Here is a 22,783-nt window from a genome sequence, read left to right on the forward strand (position 1 = left end):
AGGTCATTTGGGATATTTCATCATTATTGAGAGAAGAACCAATTTTGATCATCCGAGGGCATTGGTCAGTTCCCAGATTTATAAGATAAGTGTCCCCTTGGACGGGTTGAGCTTTCTTTGCTCCAATTGTTCTAACAAGTTGTGATGTTCAAGGACATTATCGTCCTCAGAATAATAAGAAGAAGAAGAAGACAAGTCGTACTCGAAATCAGTAATTTCATTCATGATAAGAGGGGGAGTACAGATAGACTTAATAGATTGGAAGTTTCCAACCTCCTTTGGGAAAGTAAATACAAACTCAGAAACAGACTCAGACGGGACTAAATCAGAGCTGGCTACAACTTCAGACTCAATAATATGGAAAATTTCCATCATCTTTGCCCAATTTGCTATGGATCCTTGAAGAGGTTGTATGAGAAGCTGAGGTGATGGTCCCACTTCTTCCTCAATGATCGCGGCTATTTCAAATAGTCTGCCAATTCCCTGATCTTCTTGGACTCCAGCCTTACTTGCTCGGTCTAGTTCCATGGCCATCCAGTCTACTTCATCTTCGAAGAATATCTCGAACCCTGGTCGAAGCTTGCCCTTCTCTTGATTGAACCATGGCTCATTGTTTCCATAGTAAAGAAAGTTCTCTCCCTCCTTCACAAAGTAACCGTTCAAGGTCTTGAAATAAGGAAAGCTGTTGGTTGCATTATTTCTCTGTTTTGAAGCATTCTTCTTTGGGCTCTTTCTCAGATTGAAACCTAAACCGTGATGGTTAGTGTTGGCTTGTATCTTTGGAAAAGTCGGAATCCCTTGGTGGTTCTTTCCCAGTCCTAGCCCTGGAAAATATTTCATCTTCTTCATGATCTTCACGGAGGCCTTACTCCATGCCATTAGGAATTTTGTTGGAGCAGGTTCTTCTCCTCCTGTGGACATTATCCAAATATTTCCAATTTTAAATCCTCCCAATTGTACTTCTGGTAGGGGTGAAAGGCCCACTTCTATGTTAGCTAAGGTCTACACCATCTCCGGGTCTCCGAAAATGGTAATCACCTTTTGCTCATGTATAAACTTCAGCTTTTGATGGAGACTTGATGCTAGGACTCCTGTCGAGTGTAGCCATGGTCTTTCAAGCAGCATGTTGAAAGACGCCTGAATATCAATGACTTGGAAATCTATGACAAACTAAGTCGGCCCGACCTTGATATCAGTGGTAAGAATCCCAATTACTTCCCTCCTGGAACTGTCATATGCTCTGATGGTTTGACTTGATGACTTCATTTTGTCAAGGGCTAAACCCATGCATTTTGCAGCCCTTAGCGGCATGACATTGAGGGTGGATCCATTGTCAATCAAAACTTGAGGGATTTGGTTTTTGTTCCTTTCTATAGTGATGTAGAGAGCTCTGTTATGATTCTTCCCCCTGGTGGTAAGTCTTCTTCTGAGAAAAACAATGACTGGATAGCATAGGTGGCCCCTAGTATGTGAGATAATTCTTCTGGCCCCATTTCTATGGGTATTTGCACCCTAGTGAGTGCCTTCAAGGCTGCCTCTCAGTGAGTTGGTGAAGCCATTAACAATCCCCAGATTGAGATGTTAGCTTACGCCTTCTTTAATTGGTCCAGCACCTGATTCTCCGGATCAATATTCGGCCTTGGTTGACTATGCTTATTTTTTTAGTTCTTTCCACTTCTAGTCTCCATGACCTCTGGCTTCTTATCCTTGATGATCAGCTCGACTGAGCAAAGACTATCTTCCTCCATATCACTATCTGTGATAACGATAGTGCCTTTTGAGTGATTTCCCTCCTTTGACTCTTGGCTTGTTACTTTTCCATCTGTTACAGCTGTGATGGATTTCTGAGCTTGGTCCAAGATCTTGGATAGAGATTCTTGCTTTTTGGTGATTTGCTGTATCAGAAGATGATGCTCAGGGCTTGCTGGATCCTCAGGGATCAATTGATGTATGGCTTAGAAAGTTTTCAAAGCCACTTGATACATTCCTTTTGCTTCTGCCAAGGACTTGTAGAAGTTGTAATTCTTCTCCTCTTCTTGGGAATCAGAACTTCCAAGATTGGATTTCGAACTTTCCTCAGAACTTGAAATGATTGGGTGAATGTTCCCCGTCGGATCATTGGATAATCCTTCTTCACATGGCAAAGGATGAAATCATCATCCGCACTTACCCACGCATAGTATTCTTTACTCCCAAGGTTAGGAGAAGAAGGGGGAGTCTCGCATAAATATTGTGCCAAAACCAGAGTCAATTTCACAGAATTCTCTAAATGGCATATTGCTTGAGGAAGTGCCCACTGCTCTTTAGTAGGTTCCAGCTACTGAAGCTCTTCTTGGTACTTGTCATCTGAGACCACAATTCTTGCAAGCATTTCTTGGATTTTATCAAAACTTCTGCAGATTTTGTTTACCTGAAACGAAAAATCCTATGGTGCTGGCCCGCAGATGTTCTAATACTTGTCAAGGCGCATCACCGGCCAGTAAGGCTCTTCTCCTTCTTCAGAATTATCTTCTTCATATTCTTCTTCTTGGTCTGGCTCTTCATCATCTGATTCTCTAGGTTCAAATTCTTGTTCACTCTCATCTTCTTCGGATGAGCCTTCTCCATCTGAATCTTCTTCATTATCAACCTCTATGGGGTGGATGTTGTCAGTTGGGTCGATGTGGGGATCTCCTAAATTGATGTCATTGACCCATGCTTCCCATCCTTTGCTTCTCCTTAGAGGTTCCGGGTAGGAAAGAGTATCTGAGAAGAGTGTAAGGTCTTCAGGAGGGGCTCCGAATAGATCCTGTGCTAGGGCATTAGCCAGCCAAGCCATATTCTTTAATTCATGGAGAGTCCGATTAAGTATGTCATTTTCATCTGGCATTACTAGCCTCTCACATCGTGTTGCAAAATTACTGCACACCAAATCTGGGAACAGGGAAGTGGCCTTGTAAAGGATTTCTTGAGTATTAGTGGTGATATCCAGTATGTTTGACACTCGATAGAAAACACTTATGCCCCACCGATCGAAATCTTCTCCAGACACAGTCCGTTCTTTTCTGGGAGCTTCAGGGGATGATGTATCCTCATCATCTCTGCTTTCATCGTCACTCAACAAAGTTGGTTAAATGAGACCAGTTGGATCATCACCATTATCGTTCTCGATATTGTTTACCCAACCTATCGTGGGGAATCCTTCTTTGGCCAATTCAGGGCATCTTTCTTCTTCAGCATACTCCATCCATTCTTCATAAACTTCCATGTTGTTGGCTTCTTCCTCACTATCTTCGGTGTCTCCCCCAATGTGGATAAGGGAGATTTCTTCCGATAGAGATTGTCCTACGGCCAACGCTGACATGGCTTTTAGAAGCTTAAGAGTCACATGCGTGAAGTCATCCACATCTTCCTTTTCAAGAGTTTCTTGCTCTTGAATCTGGTGGCAAATTTCAAATGCTGAAAAACAGTACTTACATAAGGGTGCCCCTAGATTGAGGCCTTCCAGACCATGCTCTAGGAAATCCAACTTCTGAAGCCGGCTATTGGATGCTATTCCCCTACCACGGTCACATAGCTGTCCACCTGTTCGGACATTCCCATTATAGTTGTTCCTGGCACAATGGACACAAACTTGCATTTTCTCAGCTCTTCTTTGGTGGGCCTGCTCACCCTTCCCTAAATACCACGGGGTAGGCCGGATCAAGGTCGTTGGGTCCAGGGCTGGTCCTTCTTCTTTCAACATATTTACTTATCTCGAGGAGGATTCCGGAGAATAGGTCCCTTTTAGGAGAGGTTGCAGCGTTCTCCATGACGATGTTGGGTATTCCACCAATGTAGCACCTGTTGATCTAGGGTGATAAAAAGGGGAATCTGGACGATTCACTTCTTGAGAGACTTCTTCCTGAATCGAACATTTCTTCTCCCCTATGTGTCTTTTTGCCAAGGTCGCCCTGTATACACGTGCATCCATCAACTTCTTCTTCCTTCAGATCGGTTTGATCAACAGAATAGGATCCCCTTGTTTAGAATCTCCCTGCAACGCATTCACCCCGTGAGCTGGCAAAGGATTTGTAGTCACATTTGGCTATTGCTTAGCTTAAAGTTCGATCTTGTTATCGTCGATCAAGTCCTGAATCGCGTGCTTGAGGAATATGCACCTATCCGTGTGATGCCCCTTCTGGTCATGGTAATGACAATAAAGATTGAACTTGTACCATGTAGGCAGATTATTCAGATCCACATGCTTAGGGGGAACCGAGTCAATCATTCCTTCCTTTTTGAGCTTGATGAACAATAGTGTTGGCATCATTGCTCCGAAATTGAAGGGTCTTTTAGGAGGTTTCGGCTCTGCCTGGATCACAAGAGGTGTGGTCCCTGTGGTCACTACTTGTACTTCTGCTGTCTGGCGGCTTGTTCCTGTTGCATTTCCTCCTTTTACTCTTGAATTTTTCCTTTCGGAATAAGTTCCTGTAGCCTCTCGGGTTATTCTTTGTGCCTATTTCTCTTTGAAGATCTTATCTTCAATCTTCTTCCCAATGGTCATGAGTGCATCAAATGTCTTGATGTGCTGGTAGTATATCTTTTCGTGATACTCACCATACAGATTTTCCAGTAAGATCTCTACTTGTTCTTCTTTTGTGGGGCGGTTCCACATGTTTGCAGCCTTCTCTCTGAATCTCATGATGAAATTTGAAAATTCTTCATTTGACTCTTGTCTTAAAGTTTCCAGCTCCCTCCTGGTGATGTCCATCTCAGTATTATACGAATACTATTTTGTGAATGCCTTCACCACAGATGCCCATGATTGGGTCTGGGTATGATCCAATTGAGTCAACCATCTCAATGCGGATCCAGCCAAAGAATACAAAAAGGCCTGTCCCATCTAATTTTCAGAAAGTCCCCAAGATCTAGCAATGGTGGTGAAGATCTTGAGATGAGCTCTAGGGTCTCCCGAACCATCAAACTTGTCCAACTTCCACTTGAAATCTTTGGGGATTAAGTAAAGCAAAAACAAAAACTAACATAGAATGTAGAAAATCCTAACTCACTTTCGTAGGAATCACGGTTGCACTTAGCATGTGCAACAAGCCTTTAAACCACTAGGTTACCCCTAGTGGACGAGTTGTGTCTCGTGAGTGTTTGCAGTGAATATACACTCAAAATTCAATTGTAAAGGAATGATGTAAATTTTAATCATGGCATAAGTAGGACAGTGCACATAATCCTAAAAAGTGCTCAACTAAAGATCAAAGAGCCCAAGGTTTCCCCACACTTGAATTTTATTACCCCACATCAATTCAAGTAACAATCATGCATCAAGTTCAAGGGATCTCCTCATATTTTCTGAACACTACTCACCTTCAAGTAAACCCCCCATAGCATCGATGGAACCAAAGACTTAGGCATTGAGTAATGTTGACCATACTTCTTTTTTTTTCAGGCATTAAGGCAAAAGTTTTTTTTTCTCAACCACAAACTCGATTTCTACTCCACTACTGTTCTCTGAATGACATGGTGGAGCATACACCAGACACCCAAATACTTGGTAGCTTCGCTTTTTGCATATATCCATAAGACATTGAGACATTGATGCAAGAGTTTTTTTTTTTGAGTTTCCTTCCAAGGAATTTCGATCAAGTCACCCTGCTTCATGAGGCACAGTGCCCTGTCTAGTCCCAAGGAATTCCACTTTCTTTTCTATTCCTTGTTTTTTTCTTTTTCTTTTTTTCATTCACTTCCACTTTCATGCCTTGCCTTGCCACAAACAAATTGGTCTCAACTACTAGCTAAAAGATCAAAGGGTCCATAAAACACATAGAGGAATCTAGCCATCAAATGAAATAACGCTCATATTTTTCAATTCAATCCCTCTCACCGGATACAAACCAATTATCGTCCTTGAAAAGGGATTTTTTATTATTTCGCATGCTAGGACACCTAATTTCCTCTTTCTCTCGCTTTGCAATCAAAGAGACATATGCACAAAACCAAACTATTGTCACAATCAAAATTCACCAATTAAGCCCAACATCTCCCCCACACTTAATTCATGCAGTGTCCTCAATGCATGCATAAAAGAAAGAATAAGGACAAGGGAGGAGATGAAGGGATTTACCGGATATAATCAACAAAGAGGATCATGAAGAGTCATGAGCTCTACAAAAAGTGCTAGGAGCAGCAACAAAAATCTCAATCCATGGCCAGTAAATGGAGAAATAGCTTCAGACCCAGAAAACACTCGACCATGAATTTTAGTAAAGCGAGAAATAATATGGAAGTTAAGAACAACTGAGAAATATTCAATAGAAAAATCTATCCTCATGGGACAGTGGAAAATGAAGGCATTAAAACTCAGGCCATAAATTCGTCCCTCCTCTCCCGTTTGCAATGTAGAACACCTATCATTCTTTGAAAAATCAATCAAAAACGGATCACAATAAGCATAAAAAGGATTATGAATAACCTCATCTAAATAATCATCAAAAATTGGAGGTTTACTCAAATCAATCCTGGCAATACAACTATCCGCTCTTTGCATAACTTGGTTTGCCAAATAAGGATCATGGAAATATGCTTGAAAGGCATTATGACTAACATTGTCCTCCTCAATAAAATCGTCAAACCTAGGAGGTTTGGACAAATCAACATGTGAGACAATGAAATCCTCAAAATGACAATTATCTAAGTTTTCCAAAGAGAGAGGGGGAGATCGAATTTCCTGGCTTTCTATGTTATCATGAAAATCTGATTCTAAATCAATAAATTCACTAGGCTCACTAAAATCAGAAATTTCAGGCAAAAGGTGGACTTCCTCAGGTAGCTCATCAAACCTCGCTTCACTAATATCTTTAGGAGACTCAATCTCAACAAATAAATTGTCATGAAAAGCATCTTGTTGGGAGTGACTCTCATTAACCTCAAACTGGGGTGGTGGACTTTCAATATCATTAAACTGGGGATGGGGCGGTTCAGGCTGACTAGGTAATGTACCCGTTTCCTCCTCTTGCACCATGGTTATCAGTTGAGAGAGTTGCTTCTCCATGGTATTTTGGCTTGTTGTGAGAAGGTCTATGTATTTCTCAAGCTCATTCAGTCTGGCCTCCTCACCCATGTTTTGAAACTCAAGGGGTTGGTGATATGGTTTAAGGAGAGGTGGCCCATTGAGATTTAATGGAGGGTTGGGCATTGGAGGACCAAACTGACCATGATATTGGAAATTGGGTGGTTCAGCTTGATTATTCCATTGATCCCACAAAAAATCGGGATGATCACTCCACCCCTGATTGTAAGTGCCAAAAGAATTGTATTGAAATTGAGGACTCACATTCTCATCACCATAGCTACCCCCATAAAGATTAGGGCATCCTTCCATAACATGGATTGTCTGGGGAAGTGACCAATCAAAATTTCCCGAAAGCCCATAGTTGGGTTGGGGAGCAAAATTGTATTGGGGTGGTGCAAAATTATTCTCTATCTCACTACTTTTGGCTTCCCTAACCTGTTTAAACATTTCCTCCAAAATCATGGTTGCCTTAGCATAGGTCCATCTTTCCCCCAAAGTCTTATATGGAAGTGTATCTCCCATTATTCTAAATTAACCACCTATCCCAAATTGAGGTCTCCCATAAAAAAAAAGTTTAAAGAAAAATAAAAGATTAGAAAAAAAAATACTAAAAACAAGAGGGAGCCCAAGGTAGATAATGCATCTATCCCTCAAAAATCGAAACAATGGTTCCAAAGCTGTAAGGTTGCCATATAGGTTGACAGCAAGGGAACCCGTATAGTCTTCACGAGCCACTTACGGGCGACTCCAAATGGATTCTGATGTAGGGTGGAGGACTACTATACGTTTATGTTTCTAAAACTCTTACTATGTTGCTTTCCTGTTATCAAGAGTGGTCACCTCCAAAGATAAGTCACATGCCAATCCAAACCACCCAACGAATCAAGGGGCACCAAGATTGGCTGGGTTTGGGCATATGAAGGACTTTAGATTGGGCGCACACTATTTGAAACAGAAGAGTAACAAGAAGAGGTTTTCAAAAACTTTTTTTTTTTTTTTTTTAAAAGAAAGAGGAGAAAGAGAAGAAACTAAAGCACTTTGAATTACTTAAAAATAAAAAAAATAAAGTGGTCAATAATCTCCCCGGCAACGGCGCCAAAAACTTGTTTGAGTTAAAATAATACCGCAAGCGTACGGGTCAATCGTAGCTACGGGTCGAACACGAGGAGATATACGCCACTCTATTTAATTAACTTAAAAGTAATGCAAAGTGGACCAAATTAAAGTGTTAAATTAAACTAATTAAACTAATGAAAATTAATGCATCCTAACTCATAAGCATCTAACAAAATTAAGGGATTAAATTGGCGTCCTAACACATGAGCATCTAACCTATCAAACTAAAGCGAATTGAAAGGAATAACAAAAACGTAGCCACACTTCATAATCACATAAAAAGAAATAAGGGAATAAAAGTGCATCCACATACCACAACCATATAAAAAAAATAAAAGAAATAGAGGGAGAAGAAGAAGAAGATAGAGAGAGATAGAGGAAAGGGAGAATGAGATTAAGGGTTTAGAGAATGAGATACCTTGATGTGCTTGAATACTTGAATAAACTCACCATGGCTTCCTCTTCTAAATCTCCATGTCTTGTCATCAACATAGGAACTTGGACTAGGAAGCTTTAAACTAAAACTATTACAACCATTAAACTAGACTTATGAAATCAAAACTAAGAACTTGAAATCAAAACTAAGAACTTAAGCCAAAAATAGGAAAAGATGAGAAAATTTCACTAAGTGAATGAAATAAAAATTACACTAAAAAACTGAATTAAAATTGAACTAGAAACTAACTAAAAACTGAACTAAAAAACTACTAAAAAACTAACTAACTTCTTACAACCCAAAGGGCAAGGGGTATTTATAGGGGGAAGAGAAGAGAAGGGAGAAGAGGGAAGTGTAGGAGAAATATTCCCTAAGAAAAGAGAATATTCTCTTCTCCTTCCTCTTTTACAATGCCTTGAATCCTAAGAAAAAAGAAAAAAATAGAAAGAAGAAGAAGAGAAGATTGTTTACATAGACCTTCTATTTCTAGAAAAGTAAACTTCCACTTCTAACAAGTGCTTCATTTTCTTTGTAGATATCTTCTCCAAGCAATAAAATCAAAGAATCTTTGATTTTTCAACTTTCCATAGGTGAGAATATCTTTCAAAATAAGTCTATCCCAAGTAGAATTCCAGAAGTGCCCTTGAGAAGTTGAAGGAGAGAGAGAGTAAGGGTGATGACTAGGATTCCTTCAAGAATAAATAAAATACCCATTATGTCCTTCAGAAAACGTGGAGCATGGGGTGTTTATATAGGTCTCACCATTGTGTTCCTTGCGAAAAATCACACAAAATAAACCCAAATTTCATCCAATTCGGAGTTGGGGAGCCCAAGATATCTCAAGTTGAAGTTGGACTGTCTAGAGCCTTCCAAATGGAATCTTTCGGGTACAGTAAAGTAACTTCTGATAATTGCATTAAGGCCCCTAAAATCTGAACTTCCGCTTCACTTTGTCCCCATCCGACTGTCAATAATTATAAATAAACCCCTGCAGACCATTTTCACGCGTCGTTACGGAAACGGCCATAACTTCTTCGTTTCAACTCGGAATTAAGTGCCGTTTGAACCATTGCGAAGCTGACTCGATGGGCTATGCATTCATCTACACTTCTAAAAAGCTTAAAAACATCTCCTTAGCATCATCTCCTTCATTTTCACAAGAATTCACCTAAACCCTGAAAAGCACAAGAAAGCACCGAGTAACTCTGTCCAATGTGGTAAAATGTATAATTTATGCCCTAAAATTTCACACATAAATGTGCTCATCAGCTTCCAGGCATATTCGCCCGAGGTTTTATGGTAGTCCTCATAATCATCCAACACCTTAACCCCTGTTGGTAAGGGTGCGTAGCACGGGTGATGAATCTCTAACCCCATGTCTATATGGCATCGTATGAGTCAGGAGGTGTCAACCGTATCCCATACGATGGGCTACCACAGGCCTCATTTCCAAGCCGACTACGGCATCTAGTCTATCAATCACAATCATCATGATATATTCAGACAGAGTTGATTAACAATCACACGATGTGTAATAATTATGAAATTGTAATTGATTAAGTAACACAGCATTATAATTAAAGAATTTATTGTCGGCATAATAACAATTATGTTACACGTACATACACGATAGCATTTCACTCACCTGGGTCTGGTTCTATGAAATCAGTTGTAGTTTTAATTTCGGCTGCGGTCTGGCAGTATACCTCAAGCGCGGGATCAAACCCTAAGTATAAATCAGAAATATGTCATTTAATATTCCAAACTATTTTTGGATGTCCTAGGGTTGATCTAGGCTCACTGGGTTGACTTGGGCATAATCAGGTATCACTTGGAATTCTCTGGGCCTTACACTAGGCTTTAGGCCTAAGTCTCGGTGCATCATCCGAAGAATGTGGTCTAGGGGCAGAATGGTCATTTACACCTACTATACATGGTTCAAAGTCATAACAGCCTTACAACACTGATCCTAAATCAGCAGTGCTGCAGGACCAACACAGACAGGGTTTCCAAGCCCTACGGGGCCCACTTGGGTACCCAAGGTATCCATAATTATGGACAGATGTGAGGAGGGGTATTTTGGTCATTTACCACCTCCTTACACTGTTTACAGTCCATGGCTGGAGGTCCCCAAAGCAGACCAACAAAATTGCCACATTTTATTCTCTGGGTGATGTCTGCATCACCCAGAGCCTGCTTAACACGTGAACAGGCTCCAATTCCTATGTTTTGCACCATGGGCAGTGCCTTGATCATTCCCCCATGCATGTTAGGTCATAATGGACCCCCTGGGGTGTAGTTTGTACTAGACTTCATGGATTTTTACCTGGGCCCACCACTTGGCTGCCAGGAGCTACCCAGATAGCCCAATGAATAGTAACCCAGCATAGCTTCAGCTACAGACCATGGATTTGCCTGCATGCAATGGTTGTTTCACAGGTGTTAGGGCCATCCAAGGCTGTTGCAACTCATGGCTAGGCCGCATGCAGCCAGGGCACATAGATCTGAGCCCAGACTGCCTGTTCTTGGTGTAACAGTGCAGTGCAGTCTGGCACAGGCATGGGTTTCGGTCCTAGGTATGTAACAGCCATCAAAACATAATCAAAAAGCTCAGATCCTTCATGCATCATGTTTGCATGTTGGATCTGAGGTGGTTCATGGCAGTCCCCAGCTGTTCTGGGTTGCCAATGGCCAGAAATGCTACCAAACAGCAGAGATACATGGAGAAGAATGGTAAACAGCAACATAGTAACAGGTGTGGGTATAGTTTTTATACCTAAACAGATTGGGTAGGCTGCTGGAACAGATTGGATGCAAGGGTGAGCTCTTCCCCTTCTTCTCCTTCCTTTCTTCTTCTTCTCCTTCTCTTTTCTCTCCAAGATGTCAGCCGTGTTCCAAGGTTCTAAATGAGCTAAGGGTCCCCCTATATATAGGCCAACCCCCACTGAGGCTTATTTGGCTGCTTAGGTCCCTTTTGGGAATGTGATTTTAAACTGATTCTCAGCCATTCTGGGCACTCAGGTGGGGTCCACAGGGATCCAAGGGTATGAGGTGGTCTCCTAAACTCCCTTCTACCTATGGAGGGTGTTCATGTCCAATATGGGTGGTCCCCACACATCTGTATATTAAAATATTGCATTTTTCTACTCTGGGCGATGTGTGGATCGCCAAGAGATTACAGCAAGGCTGTTTCTCTTTGGGCTTTCACAGGGGTTTGACCCAAGGTTAGGGCCTTGCACCCACATGCCACCCAAGGCCCTTTGCACCTATTTTTAGGTGTGGGACCCACATTCATGGAGAGGAGAGAGAATATCTGGAGTCCAAGTAGTACATTATGCTGTGGGCAGTGCAACTGCAAGGATCTGCAATCCATCTTCTGACAGGTATGTAGGAGGACATCCTTGGGGGTTCTCCATTAAATTCAATCACCAGGGTGATACTCCACAGTGTGCTAGGATGCCATATCAGGGGTTCCTGTCCTTCAATTAAAAATTCCAGCCAGTCAGGGGCAGGTTTGACATTTCTCCCCACCTTACAAAAATTTCGTCCTCAAAATCTGCTTACCTTGTAGCTCGAAGAGTTGGGGATTCTTTTCTTTCATCTCTTCTTCATGTTCCCATGAAGCCTCTTCTGTGGGATTGTTTCCCCATCGAACCTTTACAAAGGCGACCGTACGGTTACGAAGATTATGTTCCTTCCTATCCAATATCTCCGTAAGCTGTTCTTCATAGGTCATATCCACGTCCAACTGTTCAGGTTTAGTTGATAGTACATGTGTCGGGTTGTTGATATATTTTCTTAGCATCGACACATGAAAAACATTGTGGACACCTTGTAAAGATGGTGGTAATGCCAGTCGGTATGCTATGGGTCCCACTCTGTTGAGAATCTCATAAAGACCAATGATTCTTGGGCTCAACTTGCCCTTCTTGTTAAAACGTAGCAATCCCTTTGTTGGAGATACCCGGAGGAATACCTTTTCTCCGATATTAAATTCAATATCCTTTCTTCGATTATCAACATAACTCTTCTGCCTTGATTGGGCCGCCTTGATTTTCTCTCTAATGATATCTACCTTGTCATAGGTTTCTTGTATCATCTCTGGCCCGAGATATTTTCGTTCTCCAACCTCGTCCCAATACAATGGGGTCCGGCACTTTCGACCATAAAGAGCTTCAAACAGTGCCATGCCAGTGGTGGAGTGGTAACTATTGTTGTATGCAAATTCCACCAATGGTATATGGGCATCCCAACTGTTGTTCATTTCCAAGACACAGACTCTAAGCATGTCTTCTAGAGTTTGGATAGTTCTTTCGGATTGTCCATCCGTCTGCGGATGGAAAGCCGTACTAAGATTTAGCTGAGATCCCAGTGCCTTCTGTAGACTTCTCCAATACCTTGAGGTAAATCAAGGATCCCTATCAAATACAATACTGATAGGCACGCCGTACAAGCGAACTATATTTTTAATATATAGTTGGGCAAGCTTCTCCATTGAATAACTTATTTTGATTGGTATGAAGTAGGCTGCCCTCGTCAGTCCATCTACAATCACCCAAATTGCATTCATTCCCTTCCTAGTGTTGGGTTGATTTGTCACAAAATCCATAGTAATCCTTTTCGACTTCCATTCAGGTATAGGGAGCGACTGCAACAATCCATACGGTCGGTGTCTCTCTGCTTTAATTTGTTGGTAGGTGAGGTACTTGGACACGTATATTGCTATTGTCTCCTTCATCCCAATCCACCAATAGTACTTCTTCAGATCCTTGTACATCTTTGTGCTTCTAGGGTGGATTGAATAGGGTGAGGTGTGTGCCTCTTCAAGGATTCGGTCTTGGACATCATAATCATCAGGCACGCACAACCTATCTCGAAACTTCAATGCCCCATCATGGGCCAATGAAAAATCTGGGTCCTTATGGACTCCTTGTTGCACTTCCCATATTATTTTGGCCAACTCGGGGTCCAATAGTTGCTTTGCAATTATCTCTTCTTGTATTGATGGCTGTAATTCCATAGCTGCCAATTGTATAGCCATCCCTGCGATTATGAGTTCCAGATCAAACTTTTGAGCTTCTTCTATCAACTGCTCGCTCACGACCAAGGAAGCGAGGGATGCGGTTTGAGATTTTTTGCTTAATGCATCTGCCACAACGTTGGCCTTGCCAGGGTGGTATTGGATCTCACAGTCATAATCCTTCACCAGTTCTACCCACCGCCTCTGTCTCATATTCAGCTCCTTCTGGGTGAAGAAATACTTCAGACTTTTGTGATCGCTGAAGATTTCACTCTTTTCACCGTATAGGTAATGTCGTCATATCTTTAACGCGAAGACTATCGCCGCCAATTCTAAGTCATGAGTGGGGTAGTTTTTTTCGTGTTCCTTCAGTTGTCTTGAGGCATAGGCGACCACTTTACCCTTCTGCATTAAGACATCACCCACTTCTATTCTGGTTGCATCGGTGTATACCACCATTCCTCCAGTACAATCTAGAATGGTCAAAACTGGTGTTGTTACTAGCCGGTTCCTTAACTCTTGGAAGCTTTTCTCGCATGCTTCATTCCATTCAAATTTGGCGCCCTTCTTTGTTAGCTTTGTCATTGGTGCCGAGATGAGCGAGAAATCTTCAATAAATCGGCAATAATATCCAGCCAAACCTAAGAAAGTTTGGATCTCAGTGGCACTCTTCGGAGTCTCTCACTCGAGAACCGCTTTCACCTTGTCTGGGTCCACTTTAATGTCATCCTTGATGATGATGTGCCCCAGGAATCCAATTTGGTGAAGCCAAAATTTACAGTTGCTGAACTTGGCATAAAGTTGGTGTTCCCACAACCGCTGTAACACAAAGGTAAGGTGTCGAGCGTGCTCTTCTTCACTCTTGGAGTATACCAAAATATCATCAATAAATACGATGATGAACTTGTCCAACACGTCATGGAACACTCTATTCATCATGTCCATGAACACTGCCGGGGCCTTGGTTAATCCGAACGATAAGACTAGGAATTCATAATGTCTGTATCGAGTTCTAAACGCCGTCTTGTGAATATCGTTGCTCTTGATCTTTAACTGATGGTATCCGGACCTAAGATCAATCTTGGAGAAGACTCTTGCTCCTTGTAGTTGGTCAAATAGGTCGTCAATGCGTGGCAATGGGTATCGATTCTTGATGGTCAGCTTCTTTAGCTTGTAGTAGTCGATACATAGCCGCATGCTACCATCCTTCTTCTTTACGAATAGCACGGGTGCTCCCCAGGAGACACGCTGGGTCGTATGAAACCTTTCTTCAGTAGATCTTGTAATTGTATCTGCAACTCCTTTAATTCAATAGGTGTCATCCGATATGGTGCCTTGGATACCGGTGCTAGACCAGGGGTCAGATCAATTGCAAACTCGGTCTCACGGTCAGGCAGTAGCTGGGTCAGATCTTTTGGAAAAACATCAGGAAATTCTCTGACAATGTTAAGTTCCTCCAAGGGCTTTATCCTTTCCTCAGTGCCTATCACCGTGGCCAAAAAGCCTTGACATCCTTCATCCAGCAACTTTTGCGTCTGGAGAGCGGATAAGGTTATCCTTTTGGGTTTCCTCATCAGTTCACTTTGATAGGTGAAAACGGACCCATCCTTCAATTTGAATACTATCTTCTTTTCCGCACACATGATGTTTGCTCCATAGGCGGATAGCCAATCCATGCCTAATATCACGTCAAAGTCTTTCATATCGAGCTTTATTAGCAGTGTGGTCAAGTTCCTTCTACAAATTTCTACTTGGCAGGGGTTGTAGACTTCCTTCAAGCTCACGACACTACCCATCAATGTGCTGACTACTAAATTGTGCCCGATGTCTCTCGGTTGATCTTTCATCCTACTCGCAAAGGTGGTGGAAACGAAAGAGTGGGATGCGTCCGAGTCGAATAGCACTCGTGCAGGGATGGTTGAGACACTCAGGGTACCTAAGGTTTGTATATAGTTTAGGTCACAATATACACTGGTTTCCCCTACAATTTAGTAGAGTTCAGTGAACTTACCTGTCATTACATCTGGGTTTGCCTTAGCTTCTTCATTTGTTAACGCGAATACCTTCCCTCGCGTCTGATTGCCCCGAGGTTGAAAAGGTCTAGCGTAGGACTGATTCAGCGAGTTATTGTTGTACCCACGCTGTCTGCATTTTTTGGCCATGTGCCCTTCCTTGTTGCACACGTAACACTTATAAGGTGGAACAGCTGGTGTTGAGGCTTAGCTCACTTGGCTTGTGGCTGGTCAGGCTAGCGAAGCTGCTGTTGTCGCTTGACTTATAGCCGGTTGAGCAGGTCGATTGAAAGTGAGGCAAAAAGGGTTCTGGCCCACATTCGGCTTACGGAACGGAGTCAAATTGGGACTTGAACTGGTTTCTCAAAAAACCTTGTTTGGCCATCCAAAGGTCTAAAAATTACTTGGCCTTTTGCTCAACTCGGGTGACGTCGTAGCCTTCTCTTTTTCTTTCTCCTTCAATCTATCCTCCATAGTCTTCGCCTTGTCGACCATTTGAGCATAATCCTGAAAGTCCATAATTGACAGAACAAACCTGATCTCAGGTTCAAGTCCCTTCTCAAACTTCTTTGTCTTACTGACTCCCCCTTTCAGGTGTTCTGGAGCAAAATGGAACAGATCTTCAAACCGTTGTTGATAGTCCAGCACTGACTTGGTTCCTTGTACCAGTGCTGAGAACTCAGCTTCTTTTCTGTCCCTAAAGCTCTCTGGGAAGTAGTTCCTGAAGAAGACTTTTATAAATTGCTCCCACGTAGGATTCGGATGAGCAGCTTCAAGATTTGGCTTAGTAGCCTTCCACCAGGCTTCAACCTCATTCTATAGCTGATAACCCACACATATCAGCTTTTGCGCATCCGAACACTCGAGCACATCAAATGCCTTCTCTAAGGCGCTAATCCACCGTTCCGACTGCATTGCCTCGAAATTCAATCTGAAAAACACAGTTGGTTGGAGTTTCTTGAATCTCTCCATTACCTTAGCGATAGAGTTTTCCCCTAAGTGTTGAGGCACAGGTGTTGGGAAAAGTACGGGCTGATTAGGTGGTGGAGGTGGTACTGTACTTTCATGCATCATGGCCGCAAATTGCGTAGACATTTGACCCAGCAGTTCTTGTTGTTGTTGCATGGTCCGCATCATAGTAGTCATGAAAGCATTCACCTCACCGGCTGCTATACCCGGCTGAGGTGCTGCAGCAGTGGCTTGAGCAGCCGCTGGTGCCCCTGACGAAGCAGCCGATGCTTCAGAATTTTGGGCCTCAGTTCCATTACAGTTCAACCTCTGGTATAATGCGAGGGTGTTTTACTAGACAGCCACCTCGAGAACTTCTTGTGTTGACCATGGTTGTTTTTCTGAAAAGAGCAACATGTTCAATAATCCAACACCCTTTATCGAGGCCAACAAATAATTCCTAGTTATTACATGTACATACCTATTCCATAGTTCCAGTGAATCCATGTAGTCATACCAGCAAGGTGTGTTTTATTGGCTTATTCATTCAATTCTTACTTTTATTTGTTTTGTGTTATATTATGCATGAGGTTTGCTTAAGTTTTAAAAATTTAACAGGAATTCTTTTAATTACGTACCTGGCCCTAACAAGCAAGTAGTTCTAGTCTCTTTCCAATCATAAATTTTTACTTGTGCAAGTGTTCTATGTCACTCCTAACTTTGTTAGCTAAGGATAGGTAACTAACTCGGTCCTTCGGTCCACTATTAGCTGCAAGTCCCAAGAAGAAAATCAATTGGTTCTTGGCACGGGGCAATATCTCTTGTATCCTGATCAGTCTTCTCCTCAGTTGCCTAATATATCGCATGTTGCTGGGGTCTCCAGGCTTGAATGAGGTAGTAAGGTCCTATCATGAAGAGATTCTAAGCGTCAAGTCACTATAGATACTTAATTAAAAGAATTAAGTACATGCCTACAGGAATTTAAGTAGTCATGAGTAGTAGAAAATAAATGGGTTGGCTCGAGGTATCTTAGCGTCTAGGGGGTTCAACTTGATAGGACAACCTATCGGATCCTATTCTTGGTTGACCTACGTGGTGGGTAGGGTGAGATCTACGCTCCCTAAAATCTCGTAAATACATATTACAACATACCTAAATACCTGTGTTCAGTTTGCATAGCATCACTCCACCTTGGTTCATACACACATGGCAATAGGCACATAATATTAAATATTTAAGTATACCCTACTAATTTATAGGTATAGATAATTATTCATCATCATTCATCTTAAACAAGGAAAGAAATTTCTTAAATTCTCTATGCTTTTTATTTTACCATGTTAGCCCGCAAGCATTGCCTTATTTAGTCATAGATGTATTTTTAATTAAATTTAATTTAAACTTTATTATTATTATTTTTATATCCATACATTTGTAAAATTTATATTTTTGTGTTTACTATGCCATTTCTCGGCCAAACTCATAAGTTCACAAGTCTGTATGCAAAACAACAAAAACTCCATTCTCTGGGCGATGTCTCTGGGCATTAGATGCATCGCCCAGTGCTATCGCCCAGAGAATCGGGGCCCAATTATAACAGTCCGAGAGTGACCCAAATCATTTCATTTGTTCTCTAGAGCTTCCCAACCACCTAGGGCAGAGCTCCAAGGCCTAGTGTGACTATTTCCACACCATATCCACTCATTTCCATGGGTCCTCCGCGATCCTACGCGATCTTGGGTAAGATTCTTCAACTTTTTCTCCTGTTTTAGGTCATTTCCCATGTCTTTCTTGTCTTAGTTAGGGTTTTACTAATTTTTTTCTTGCCCTAACTAATTCTATCCTCTCATTTTTGCAGCCCTATCTCTACGAGTCATAGAACGGCAAGGAAATCCGTAGCACGTAAGAGGCTACGGTTTAAGAGCAAGCATTCCTCATCTTCCTCTGTGCCACACACCTCATCGAGAGAGGATTCTTCATCAGAGGAGCCGGGTTTTGATCGGTTCCTATTCTCTAGGTATGAGCATTCTCGAGATTGGGACAAATTTAGGTCCCTTCAGATTGTGAATGGGAGGATGGTACAGGTGGACGACTTCCACCAGTACAACTTATATTCTAGGTTCAATATCCTAGGTTGGGCTTCTATGTTGTCACCCACCGAGCCATGTTACCCTAACTTGGTTTGTTATTTTTACTATAACCTACTGCCATCTGGGGCACAGGAGTTTGGGTTGGAGAGCAGAGTTAAGGGGGTGGATATCAGACTTACCACAACCACTTTAGCAGAGATCTTGGGGTTGCCTAACACAGGCGAGAGGTGCTATTATAAGCCCAGGATAGACATATCAGACATGTTTTCCTTGGAGACCAGGAGGAGGGTCTTCAAAGCATTGACTGGTTCAGAGGAGACTCCTAAATCTGAGGCTGCCTATAAGCCCAGTGCCCGGGTTATTAGTAGATTTGTTTCGTATAACATTTACCCGAAGGGCGGGAATAGAGGTAGTATTTCTATGTTGAGAGCCTACATCACTTATTGCTTGTTGGGTGCGGGCAAGGGGGGTCCAGTTATAAACCTCCCATATTTACTACTTTAGGGCATGTTGTATCACGTGCAAAACCCTTCTGATGGGAACCTTCCATATGGAAGGTTCCTAACTTTGGTCTTCAGACAATTTGATGTTCCCTTCGGTTTTGGGTATTACCATCCTGGGTTGACCTTGTGCCCACAACTTCCTCGAGGCGCCCACTCACACCTTAAGTACCTACTATAAGCAGCCAGCTCTAGCAGTAATGGGAGCAGCTGACTCTAAATCGATCAATTTTTTGGATATAAAGGCCAATGAAGAGTATGAGATTAGCATTGCTGAGATCATTTCCGACAAACCCTATATTTGCAAAGCTCTAGCCCCGGCCAATGAATAGTCAGGGGGCAACCCAAATTATTTCCCCTAAATTTCACAGCTTAAGAACTAGAACAGGGAAGGGCCAGATTCTTGCTACGGGTTCTACTCTTGCCTTGGTAATCCAAGGACTTTCACAAAGATAAGTGGTATAACGGAGACAAAGGAAACGTATATTCACTGTGACTATGTCTGAGATGAACAATCTATAGTGTAAAGTATAAGGATACAAGAAACGAAATTCCTTAAGTTCACACCATTGCTAAGATTAAGGCTAAGAAAAGTAAAGATAAGTAAAAGTGCAGGCTTTTTTGGATATTTGATTGTCCCCTTCTTTACATCATTTCCCTGCTATTTATATGATGACCCAAATAACTGATCAGACGGTTACTATGCTGGATCCATCATGGCCACCAACTCTCATGATCCCCGAGTTCGCTCTAACTGAATGCACGAAGGTAACCACCTGGCCGATTGTAACCATCTGCACTTGACCGACCATAACTGCCACTTCCTTTTGGCCAAGTAGATCAGCTAGGCGTCTTCTGACCAAGTACTGCTATGGAATCTTTGGTCTTCATCCTCTTTGGCTCGTGACCGAAGTTTCTGGGCAAAATTTGGGTGTAAACAATGCCCCTCACGAGTTTCGTGGATGGATTCATCTATAGTCCTTGGTACTCGTGCTAATTTAAAATTTTGCCAATCAAAAATATCTTTTGTAGCACTAACCGTTAGATGGTACGAATTTTGCAAAGCACATTTTGCGCAATACGTGGGCCAATAAAAAATTGGCGCTCGAAGTTGTAATCAGTCTTCGTCGTTTCCCTAGGAAGTAATCATTCTTCCTTTTTGGTTTAGGACTTAACAAGCTGCTTGCTTAAGAACTCTTCCTCTGTTCAACCTTTCTCACTTTCCTCTTCCTCGTCTTTCTTCGTCCTCTTCTTGATCATTCGTTCCCAAGTTGAAATCGAGAAAATGAGTCAATCTGGACCTGGTGCGAGTGGCTCCAAATCCGTTACAGAGCGTCTTCAAGAGAGGCGGGCTGCGCTTCACCCTACTGTGAACTTAGAGGTACTTACCCCTCGAGTCGGTCATTTTGCCCTGGGTCCTGTCTTTGATGACCCTACTGCCACTGACTCTCTCCTACGATTTTTGTCTCACCCAGAGGACCATCCTTACTTTAGGAAGGGAATTCTAACCACTCTAAAATATAAACCCACCGCTGTGAAGCGGCATTGGGCCTCTGGATACACCGAGTGGAATGACTGGGTGGAACGCATGTCTACTGTCAAGAGGGAGTCTTGGCAAAAGCTAGGGATTTATGAAGCCATTTATATGTCAACCATCCATTACCCTTGTGATGCTGACCTCCTTCATGTCGCCCTTCATTTTTGCTCTCGCTTAACCAATTCCTTCCACTTTAGCTTCGAGATGTTGAGTCCTACCTTGTTTGATATTGGTGCCCTCCTTGGCCTCAAAGCTGAAGGAGAGGAATTTAATGGCAGTACCGATAGTTCCCGAGTTGGTTGGGACCTAAACTTTAACAAGAAATCCAGTTACACTTCGTACCTAGCCCATTACCGAAAACAGAATGGTTCGGTCAACAGACAAGAGTATGTGGCCTTTCTGCTATCTTGGATCTGCCGTTGTTTAATTTGCACTCAAGTCGATAAGATTACCAAGGCCTATCTCGGCCTTGCTAATGCTTTGGCAACTAACTGGCCTATCAACCTTGCTGCCTTTGTACTTTTTTCCCTGTACCAAGGTTGTAACGACCTCGTGGAGTCTGGTTTTGCTCATGGTGGGGGACCCTTTTGGGTTCTTCAGCTGTGGTTGAGCGCCTACTTCCCTGAGTTCAGTCCTCCTCGCCAAGTCAATGAGTTCCCTACAGTCGGGTTCAAGCTACTCTGCCCACCAATAGTCTGGTCTCTTATGGATTGCTTTCAGTTTTTCTTCTCACTTTTAGAAGATCGTCCCTCTGCCTCTTTCATTCCTTTTCATCATTCAGAGAGTCTACCCCCTTGGCTACGAGAAGCCATCCATGATCCCTGTAGGACATACGGTGTTATGGGCTTCGTACCTGATGTGTCAGGATCTTCATTTTGGAGTTTATCTCAAGTACACCAAAAATAACATGTGCAGCTCAGAGCCCTACAATCCCTAATTCTGGGCTCGATAGTTCGGCTTCGTTTAGGCCATACCTGTTCCCTATTTCTTCTTGGTCTCCGAAGGTAGTCTTGACCGTTCAGTTTTAAAAGATTATGAAAGTATTGAAGATATCACCCTTATGAGTGAGCTAGCCCTTTCTTCTTTTAAGTCTTGTTACTTCGTCCCTTTCCCTGCGACAACCGAGGACTTCCTTGCTTGGTGGTCGAAGTACTACTTTTTGGTCAGAGATGATGCTACTAACTCCTTTGATGATTGCCAATCTTCTACTTCTGGTCGAGATAACTCTAACAAATCTTCTGAATTGCTGCAAAAAACGAGGAAGCGACCGACCAAAGGTGAAGGTAACGTTGTCTCTCCCTTATACCAATCCATCGTAGACTATGAAGAGTTTTTTGGTATCAAGTATCACCCAGACTGGCTGACTATGAATGAGAGACACCGCGAGGTTGTTCAAAACCTGAGAGAAAGACAATTACTCGACTACATGTCTCGACTAGAGAATGCCAGTCGTACACTAAAAGGCTTACGAGTAGACATGAGGCATTTCGAGAGAGAATTTGCTAAAACATTGGATCGGCAACCTCCCCGGCCGAAGGTCCATTTTGCCATAGCTGATGTTGATCGACCGATGTCTTTTATTACCGCCCAAGATGTGACTTTTTTTGGTCTCTACGTCTTAGAGCATGAGTTTCGACTAGAAAAACTTTATGTTAAAATCCTCATATACCGCAATTGCCTAGGTATCTCTAAAGTTTTATTTCTGTAAATTCTTCTGACGCTTGACTCTACTCTCTTCTTTTGTCTTCTAGATGCACTGCCCCCAACAAAGCAGTCCAGCAAGACCCCCACTGACTCAAAAGCGACAGAGGAAGAGTAGCCCTTGAAGCGGCTTCGACGGGGACCAACCAGCAACTCCTAGAAGGTCGTTGATGTGGAGGCCATTGAAAGTGATGATTCAGACGCCTGGCCTATTGCCAAGCTCCAGCGCCCTTCCGCTAAGTCTGGGGCTCGGCCGATCCGATCGATCAAGATCAGGAGCAAGCAGGACGAGGAAGCTGATAAGGCGACTCTTTCTAAGTCCTCTCGATCCAGTTCCAGCAAGTCTACCTCCTCCATCCTTGAGACCGATGCTCCCAA

Source organism: Telopea speciosissima, chromosome 4 (genome assembly GCF_018873765.1).
Source record: "Telopea speciosissima isolate NSW1024214 ecotype Mountain lineage chromosome 4, Tspe_v1, whole genome shotgun sequence".
Taxonomy (NCBI): Eukaryota; Viridiplantae; Streptophyta; class Magnoliopsida; order Proteales; family Proteaceae; genus Telopea; species Telopea speciosissima.